At 38.8% G+C, this 9,875-nt stretch overlaps 1 pseudogene; it reads right to left on the reverse strand.

Moving 5' to 3' along the window:
• Window positions 1-9,329, reverse strand: part of LOC126004500 (PIH1 domain-containing protein 1-like) — a 10,871-nt pseudogene extending 1,542 nt beyond the window's left edge.
• Window positions 9,330-9,875: the final 546 nt, after the last annotated feature.

Genomic DNA, 9,875 nt, shown 5'->3' on the forward strand with positions numbered 1-9,875 from the left:
TTTGACCACAATAAAAAAAGAGTCACTGTTGACAGCTACATCATAGGCGGTACAACCCTGGCCTTTTATATTTGTTCCCACTTATCTGAAAACAAATGCATTAATATCAGCTATATCAATTGTGTGATACATGTTCTTTAAATAAAGTCAGTTAAATTTATAAAAAACAAATAATCCTACTTTGTTAAAGGTATAGGCCAGTCTATGAAATAACAATAAGGAAGTGCTCGTCCCTGATTCAATAACTATTGGTGGAGACGGAGCTCAAGGATGTGTCTGGTGGAGATGGTTTGACAATGGAGAGGAAGTTGCTTGGGCTTATTAATCTTAAAGGAAATATAGTCAATTGGTAACCTGAAGTGATTTAAAGGATGCTACTGTAGCCTAAGCAAGAGTGTGTGTGTGAACAAATGTACACATATTCATGGGTGGCCTCGGGCATGTGATAAAAAAGAAAAGGTTGGATTGAATACCCTTAATTAGCAGTTTGGGAGAGACAATTCTCAGTTCATCCCAGAAAATAGTAACATGAAAGTTAGAATCCCAAATTTCTATAATGTCACATTAAGTTTACTTTTATACCTAGTTTTTGCATATTTTTGTATACTTTGATCTAATTTATTCATGATCTCAACCAAAAAGCAAAATCTTAATACCAAGTAAGCAAATAACTGTTATCCAACTTTTGCTCTTGTTCAGAGGACTAGAATCTTTTCATGCTCTATGCTAGATGGGAGTAGCTGATATTTAGAAACAACTGAATGATATAATTTTATTACTTTGTCTCCATGACATGGGAGTAGACCAGACCACAGGGCATGGTCTGAGCTGGCAGGTTTTCTTTTGTGGGCAATATGACCTATCTCTTATTTGTAATGCAATGTATGTATAATACCAGCTTCTTTCTCACATCCACACCTGTCTCTCCATGCTCTTTTTTTCCCCCTCTCCATGCTCTTTTCAGAATCAGACAAGTTTCCTACTCACCCACTAAAACCCATAATTATCATGTAAATTTTGGGAGAGAAAAATTTTACAGTAAGTGAAGCATTTGCCTTACATATAGCCTGTTTGATTCCTGGTATACAATTTGGGACCCTTAGCTGTGCCAAAAAATGATCTCTGGGCAACTCCTAGAAAAGTACTTCTGTGTGTGGCCCCAGCACAAAATAAACAATAATAACAAAATCATTGACTTTTTGTTTGTTGACTATTTACTCCTAAGACTCTCATCTAGGATGATTTCTGCTCTGTAGTAACTGATGAGAAGAGTAACATTGTTTGGTGATGTTTTGGAGAAAGGAAAGTTTTGTGACTGTATCTTACTGACCAATGCAGTGTATCCTTAAAAATTAATTATTATTGTAATGGAAGTAGTATGATTTTTAATATTATGATATATGTGTAACGTTACTATAACATAGCAACCAGTAACCATATAACCATAGCCAATAACCCTCCACCATTTTCTCTAGCTTCCTTCTCACACACAACCTCTTGCTTTTTACCCTCTGGATTTACCCATGCCCACTTAGTAATATATTCTTTTTATCAAAGTCCAAAGTTTGTTTTTGTTGGTCATAGTTTGTTTTCTTTATTTCTTGATATATATAAGCATGAGGATATTGAGTTTTTATTTTACTTTTTGTCCTATTTACTTCACATGACATGCTTTAGTTCTATTCTTGTTGTAGCAAAATACAGTATTTCATGCTTTCGTAATCTTTCATAATTTCTTTATCTATTCATCTAATATTTAATTCTTGGTTGCTTCCATATCTTATATTGCTAATAGCACAGCAGTGAACATGGATGTGCATATATGTTTTAGATAATGTTTTTGGTTTTGGGGGAGGGACAGATCTCAAGGACCAAATGTTCAAAAACATACTACACATATAGGACTGGAGTGAAGACACATCAGCAAGGCCTTTGCCTTGCAGACAGCCAACACAGGACAGAACACAGTTTGAATCCCAGAATCCCATATGATCCCCAAGGCTTGCCAGGAATGACTTCTCAATGCAGAGGCAAGAGTAACCCCTGAGCACTGCTGGGTGTGACCCCCAAACAAAACAAAACAAAACAAAAAATATTACACATAAATAAAAACCTAAGAACTAAATGTAAAAGCATTAATAAATCAATTAATTATATAATAATTGAATAAATATTCTATTTTATTATTTTTTGAGCAATTCATTGTGCTACATAGGATGAGTTAAAATTGAAATTCCTATTTAATAATTTAAAAATACTGGGGGTTTAGTGGGTATATTCAACCTCAATGTTATATAAGCAGAGAATCCAAAACACTGAGCTTAAACCCTGAAATACTCACTGTCAACCAACTTGTCTTTTCTATTTTTTTTTAATGGGGATGATTTTTTTTAAATAAATTATCTTTATTTAAACACCGTGATTACAAATATAATTGTAGTTGTATGATTACAGTCATGTAAAGAACATCCCCCTTCACCAGTGCAGGATTTCCACCACCAATTTCCCAGATCTATCTAATCCCCACTCCACCCACACCTGTACTCCAGACAGGCTTTCTTTTTCCCTCATTCATTCACATTGTTATGATAGTTTTCAGTGTAGTTATTTCTCTAACTGCACTCATCACTCTATGTGGTGAGCTTCATGTCATGAGCTGCACCTACTGAGAAGATAGGGGGAAATAAGGGTTGGGACTGAGGCAGTAAAATATTAGAAATGAGATTTGTAGGGCAGTATCAAGGTCACAATACAAGATGGATGCTATGGATATATAAAATATATGCATACAATACTATCAATAGGAAACAAGGAGAAAAAAAATTCCAGTGACTGTCTCAACATAAACCAGTACTAAAACGGCCCACCCTCCTCCCAAAGTGCATTTCCATTAGTGTAGGGAGAGGCAGGGGTGAAGCCTGAGGACCACTAAGAGTCCACCTGAACCCACTTCTGGTCATCTGAGCTGGCACACAGGGAAGGCCTGGAGTCAGGGGAAAAAGACAAGGACGGCTGGGGGCCTGCCAAGCCTCCCAGCACTCCCCAGGCCAGGGAGAAGGGCTCCGGTATGGGGCCTCCCCAAACCCCATACCTGGCAAAAGCTGGTCTCCAGAATCAAAGAGGAAACTGGAGGCCAGATGTCTTCCTGCCCTCCTTCCCATGCACCTCCCCCCTGGAGTACGGAGGGAGGGGGGAAGCCTGAGGACCACTGAGTCCACCTGAACCCACTTCTGGCCATCTGAGATGGCACCCAGGGAAGGCCTTGAGTCAGGGAAAAAAGACAAGGATGGCTGGGGGCCTGCCAAGCCTCCCAGCACTCCCCAGGCCAGGGAGAAGGGCTCCGGTATGGGGCCGGGGATGATCTTAAGCACCTTATAGTGCATGGTCCTCTGGTATTCCTCTTGGCAATTCTTTTGTTTGTTTGTTTGTTTGTTTGTTTGGGGCCACACCTGGCAGCATTCAGGGCTTATTTCTGGCTCTGAGCTCAAAAACCACTCCTGGCAAACTCCAGGGACCATATGGGATGCTGGGGATCTAAGTTAGGCCTGTCCTGGGTCAGCCACATGCAAGGCAAACACTCTACCGATATACTATCACTCCAGCCCCCTTTTAGATAATTCTTGATCAATAAGGCTATAGCCCAGTTCAATGGTAGGGCCCAAGATCTGAGGAGGCAATGCTACTGGCTCTATGGGTCAGGGATTATTCAGACCCACATAATGCTTGAAGGCAACCAGACCACACCTGGAGATATACAGTGGCCATGCTGTACCAAATTCCCAAAGAGGAAGATTGCATGCATATTAAGTGCCTTAAACACTGTACTTGCTATATGGCCCCAGTTTGTACTTTCTTTAAACAGTTATTCTGTGAACACTAATATATCCTGTATGTCATCTAAATGTCATCACAATGCTTTGAGATGTTCTTTTGTTTTGTTTGGTTTTGGTTTTTGGAACCACACCCAATGGCGTTCAGGGGTTACTCCTGGCTCTGCTCAGAAATTGCTCCTGGCAGGCTCAAGGGACCATATGGGATGCTGGGAACTGAATCCGGTCCATCCTGGGTTGGCCACGTGCAAGGCAAACTCCCTACCACTGTGTTATCTCTCTGGCCTGAGATGTTCTTCTTTTAATAATAAGAATTAAGAAAGTGAAGGCTCAAAGACATAAAAAGAATTGCTCAAGGATTATAGTTATTGTGTGGGAGATGAAGATTCTAACCTCAGAACTGTGTAGCTTTTGATATGAAATTTCAATGCTCCATAATTTCCTCTCAAAGTTGTATTGTTGAAATATTTTTGGTTTCTCAAAACAAACCTATATCTACCTACACTAGTTTCTCAGAGTTGGAATTGCTAGAGATTAAGAAATAAGTGGTGGGCCCGGAGAGACAGCATAGCGGCGTTTGCCTTGCAAGCAGCCGATCCAGGACCAAAGGTGGTTGGTTTGAGTCCCGGTGTCCCATATGGTCCCCTGTGCCTGCCAGGAGCTATTTCTGAGCAGACAGCCAGGATTAACCTCTGAGCAACGCCGGGTGTGGCCCAAAAACCAAAAACAAAAAAAAAAAAACAAAAAACAAAAAAAAAAAGAAATAAGTGGATTTGAACTGAGGGAAGAAAAATATTTTTAAAAAATTGGAGCATAAACAAGATCATATTTTCCCCTTTCCGATTTCAATTTTGAATAATTTCCGTCTTTTAACCAAATTTGGATTGTGATTCAGTTCTTTTCTTTTTGGGGGGCAGTGGGAAAGAATCAAACCCAGAACCTTACACATGCAATCCAAGCACTCTTCTTCTGAATTACACCCCCAGTCTATCCCATTTCTTTTAAAATCATATGATAAATTTTCTCCTAGAAGTTCACATTTTATAATCTTCACTTAAGACCACCCAAAATGTTTGTGCAGTGTTTTGCATAGCAGGAGAGTCTGTTTAGTTTGAAATTTCTCTGGTGGGTGCAATTCTCTTAAGAATAGAAAGACAGTGCTAGGCACAAGAGAAGAAGATCCAGAAAAGTAGGACACCCTGAAGGGTATTTGGCATATAACAAGGTTGAGTTAGATCCTGAACAAAGCAAAATCAAAGCAGCCTGGCTTCACATTGGAGATGGGACTCTGCCTGGAGCTGGCAAAGCCTGGGCTGAGAAGAAGCTTAATGACAAGAAAGGAAATGAAGTCATTCTTCAGCTCCTGAAACACCTCCTTTCCCCTGGACCCAAAGATACCCTCCAAATTTGTGCTAGGCAGAAAGAACATATATTCTGCCTGCAGATACCTTGCCCACAGTCATTTTGGCATTGCTTGAAGTCAGTGCTTTAAATGCACCCTCAAAGAAAACCCTAACGGAAATCTCTCTCCTACCAAAATACATATGTATATTGAATATATAGATGTGCATTCTGAAGACTAGGAAGCCTGCAAGGAGAGGTTTTATGTGAAGTGCCCAGAAAGCTCTTGGCCATGAGACCTGAGAGAATGAATCTGTGTGTGTGAGCAAAGTCCTTGCCAACTGGTTGCTGTGAGAAACATAAAATGCTTCCTGGCCCAGAAAAAAAAAATCTTTCAGCCAGTTGGAAGGGCTATCTAAGGTTATATATGGTAGTTTGCATTCTTCAGGCAGGTAATGTAGTTGGCACCTTTACAACAAAAGCATTCCCTAGTGGGAAGCTACGTCTTTTCCTTCCTTGATATATGCCTTTTGATGTCCAGGTTGCCCAAGTTTCTATGGGCTAGGCAATTTTTATAAACATAAGCAAACATGAGAATAATAAGACCAGAAAACAGACTGATACACAGACCTACATGTGCTTGCACACACATGTACACACATTTATTTACCTTGCAACCAGAGCTAATAGCATCATAATACTGCCTTAATATGATTCATTATTCAGAATATTTTTACTTTTGACTATTCAAAAGTTTTTAATTTAGATCTGTGATTCTCAGTCTGAGAAGCATGTATAGTTTTATTTTTAGAGATTTTGATTGAATTGTCCTAGAATAGAACTAAAACTTGGGGCATCTTAACCTGATATTCTAGTGTCTCTCACCTTCAGTCAGGGTTGGTAGTCCCTGACATCTGTGGGACTTTAGACCCCCCTGACTCATTTCATGGCTTATCTCTGCTGGTCTAGAGGAGAAGATGGGGGCATACTGAGTTTAAGTTTTACTATTTTATGTTCTTACTACTTTATCATGAGTGGACCCTTGCATGTATTATTGTCCTGCTTTATAGATACAGGAAAAATGTGTGGAAAATGTGTCCAAACTTTTTAAAATATTTGCACCCACACCCACTATTCTTCTGGCAGAAAAATGGTCCAGCTTCTCCACCAATCTCCAAAAGAAAATCTAACTCTTCCCAGGTAGGCTGGCTGGGCTGATACCTCGGTGACAGTCTCAGAATGAGTGGGAACAAATTCCTCTTTTTGCCTGAAGTCAGAGCAACCCACCACCACACCCAAAACCCTCTGACAGACAAGGCCCAGCTCTACAACTTAACTGTATCAAGCAGCTAAACCACCAAATTTATTTCCAATTTATAGATCTTTGACCATGCAGCCACTGTGGCTCTAAGAAACCTCAAAATTTCATTGGAAAGCCAGACTGTTCAGTAGCATCATGGAAGTCTGATGGGAAAGTTACATAAAAAATCTACCAAGCTCAGTGAGCCTGAACAGTAACACAGAAGGCTCAATTACTACCACCCATAGTCCAGTAAAACCTTAGATACTGACTTTAGTAATACCATGGAGAGATATCACAACTGTTTCAAATTCACCATTGTTGATCTAAGTTTTGATAATTCCATTTGCCTTTGTGGTATAACAAACAATATAAGGTAAATTTGTTTGTGCCTGCAAGAGAGAAGGCTAGGGAGGTGAGTGGGAAATTGGGGACAATGGTGGGACTGGTGTTTGCACATTTAATGTCTGAAATGACTGCATTATGAACAACTTGATAAAGGCTTGTTTTTTAAGGTTAAAAAGTGTTTGAGGGTGCTACATAACTGCACAGCCATCATTGTATTTAACTGATTATTGCTTCCTGATTATGGTTTTAGAGTCTATGGAAGATCCCCTATTAGAAGATAATATAAAGAGAATATGTTGAAATCATTTTGTTTACCTATAGAAGGAAAGTAAAAAAATTGCTAAAATATAATCAATGTTTAGAGGAGTTTCATATTCCATAAGAGAGAATCTCATTGGTCATTAATTAGCCTTTTGAGATGACCATAATTATGTGAGCTTCCTGTTTTCTGGCTAAAGAAGTGGAAGTCAGAATCACTCAGTTCAGACTGGACCAGCCTTTTAGTTGCTTCAGATCACAATCAGTGGCTTTTATCGTGCATGGCTCTCTGTCGAAGCCTCAAAGAGAAAAAATAATTTTTGACCTAAGGATTGAAAAGACCCAAATATTCTTAGATCTTAAGATATCATTGATGGCTTATTTTAATATCCTTGGAACTCGAATAAAAGTATTATTAAGGGATGGGGGCTTAAAGACTTGAATTGCATACTTTGCATATAGGAATCCTGAATTTGATCTCTGATGTTTCCCTGAGCACTGAGTAGAGAGTAACTCCTGGCTGTGGCCCAGAAAAAAAAAGCAAGAAAAGAACTTATTAAGCTATGTTGCATAATATAGAGTTAGTCATTTAAAAAGTATATTGCATGATAGATCTATTTAATAGTATATAATAAAAATATAAGCTTATAATTGTTTTGTACAGTTAGTAACTAGAGGATTCTATAGTTAATATATTTTCTGGATCCTAAAAATGATTATAGATTTGAGAAAAAAATACAAATTTCCCCCATAATTTCAAAGAAATGTCTGTAGTTAGTTTGGATGTTTTATTTAATTTATTTGTCCATTTATTTATTTTTGAGCCTCTCAAGTGTTCCTGGAAGTGGGGTGAGCGAAGAGGGCAGGGTCTCAGGTGGGCAGTTCAATGAGAAGACCAGATAATGAGATGCCTGCCAGGATCACATCCACTGATGCTCGGGGACCTCCATAAATTTACCTGTGCATTTGAATGTATTCTGGGGGATTATATAATGCTGGGGATTGAAGTGGGGTCACTACATGCAAGGCAAATGCCACAGCCGATTCACTGTCTCTCCAGCTCCAGATTGAACTTTTAAATCTAAACAAGTAGCATTTAATTTCATTTTAAAATTATAACGTTTATTTTTAAGTATTTACATAGTTTTAAAATTCAAAAGATGCGAAGGTTAAGTTAATAGCATATTCTCTTCTTCCCAATTATCTCCCAGCTACCTACTTTGTTCTCTGTTTAGCAGTGCTGTCTGTACTACAGGAACTTTCATGTAGGCTCTATTTAGGTAAAATTGCAGGAGGACATAGATCAGTCTCAAGGAATGAAACCATTTTGGTGAAAAATTACCAAATTGGCATCCCTTTTGAATCTGAACTATGATGATAATTAACACCACATACCTTTTCAAAATCCATTTCAGGTAACATCAGGACCAGGATCATGGACATTTTAGTAGTGGTAGTGTGCAATGATTTTGTACATCAATACTAAAAATTCTAACACTATTGTACCCACAGTACCTAACATATAATTAAAAAATTAAAAACCAAACCAAACCAAAATCCACCTCTACAATCAAAGCACAAACTTCCTGCCCCTGTAGCACATGCTATATATTTACTCATTTAATTGACTATGGGTAGACTATTCCATCCTTATAGGCTATCCTATCTGGTCTGAGTGCTTTGTTCTATTACTATATATATATATATATATATATATATATACACACACATATATACACATACATACTATATACTCTTGCAATGACCTAGAATTATGCAATTTGGGATTTCTTACCTTCCTTAGATTTCCTGTTTCTATGACCAATCTATTGCCTATCATGGAAACTTTGGGGTTCTCTGCCTATATCTTACCACATCCACAATCTGGGTGCTTCATAGTAGCTCTGGGTTGAATTCATGGTGCTGAGAAACTTGGAGCGCTTTCTCCTGAGATGTGGGGCAAGAGAGGGCTGAGGGGCTGCTCCTGCTGTGTTAAAAGTTGCCTTCTACCTTCCCAGCTGGAGACAAAACCCTATTGGGGTGAGGAAGCAGTTTTTGAGCTACTGCTGCATGTCAAATAGGGCTTCCTATAGTTTTGTTTACCTTCTCAGCTCATTCTTGGACTTTTTACATTCTGGAGGGTTTTGCCAGGTGGCAAATATTCCAGGTGACTGGGAAAGAGTGTAGCGGGGAAGAAAGAGAACAAAGCTCTGCTTGGACCAATACAATTCTGACTTTTTATTCTCTATCATCCTTTTCCTCTTTGATATCCTTTATTTTCAAAAAGCCTAGAAGAATATGTGAAACGGGCTATACTGGACAGGGTGAAACTAAGAAAGCAGTTTCCCTAGCAACTGTAGCCATATGAAAGGCTGGCAAGCTTCCTTGCCTCATTTTTCATTTTATTTTCTGCAGTTCCTGAAAGGAGGTCAGATGCTCTGTGTTAGGTTCACATTGCAGTTTTGCCTGTGGTACCTTCTGTCTCAGGGCTGAGAAAGGCAGATCATTGTGCATGTTACCGACCTCTTTGGTCTGTTTCAATTAGAAATGAGCACACATCCACAGTTACATTTTACAGTCAGTTATCAAAGAATTGTAAAGTATTTTTGTTGTGAGGCATTCAGAAAGAAAGGTGTCAAAGCAAAGGACAGCATTGACCTGCAATGCATAATTGCAGGTCATCAGCCTTGAAGGAGGGCTATGCTGATTTCAAAGTCATGTTGGAATATTTTTGGTAAACTTAAATAGAACCCAGGTGCTGTTACTTTAAGCAAAATTCAGATCAGTTCTCCACTAAT

Source organism: Suncus etruscus, chromosome 3 (assembly GCF_024139225.1).
Source record: "Suncus etruscus isolate mSunEtr1 chromosome 3, mSunEtr1.pri.cur, whole genome shotgun sequence".
Classification (NCBI taxonomy): Eukaryota; Metazoa; Chordata; class Mammalia; order Eulipotyphla; family Soricidae; genus Suncus; species Suncus etruscus.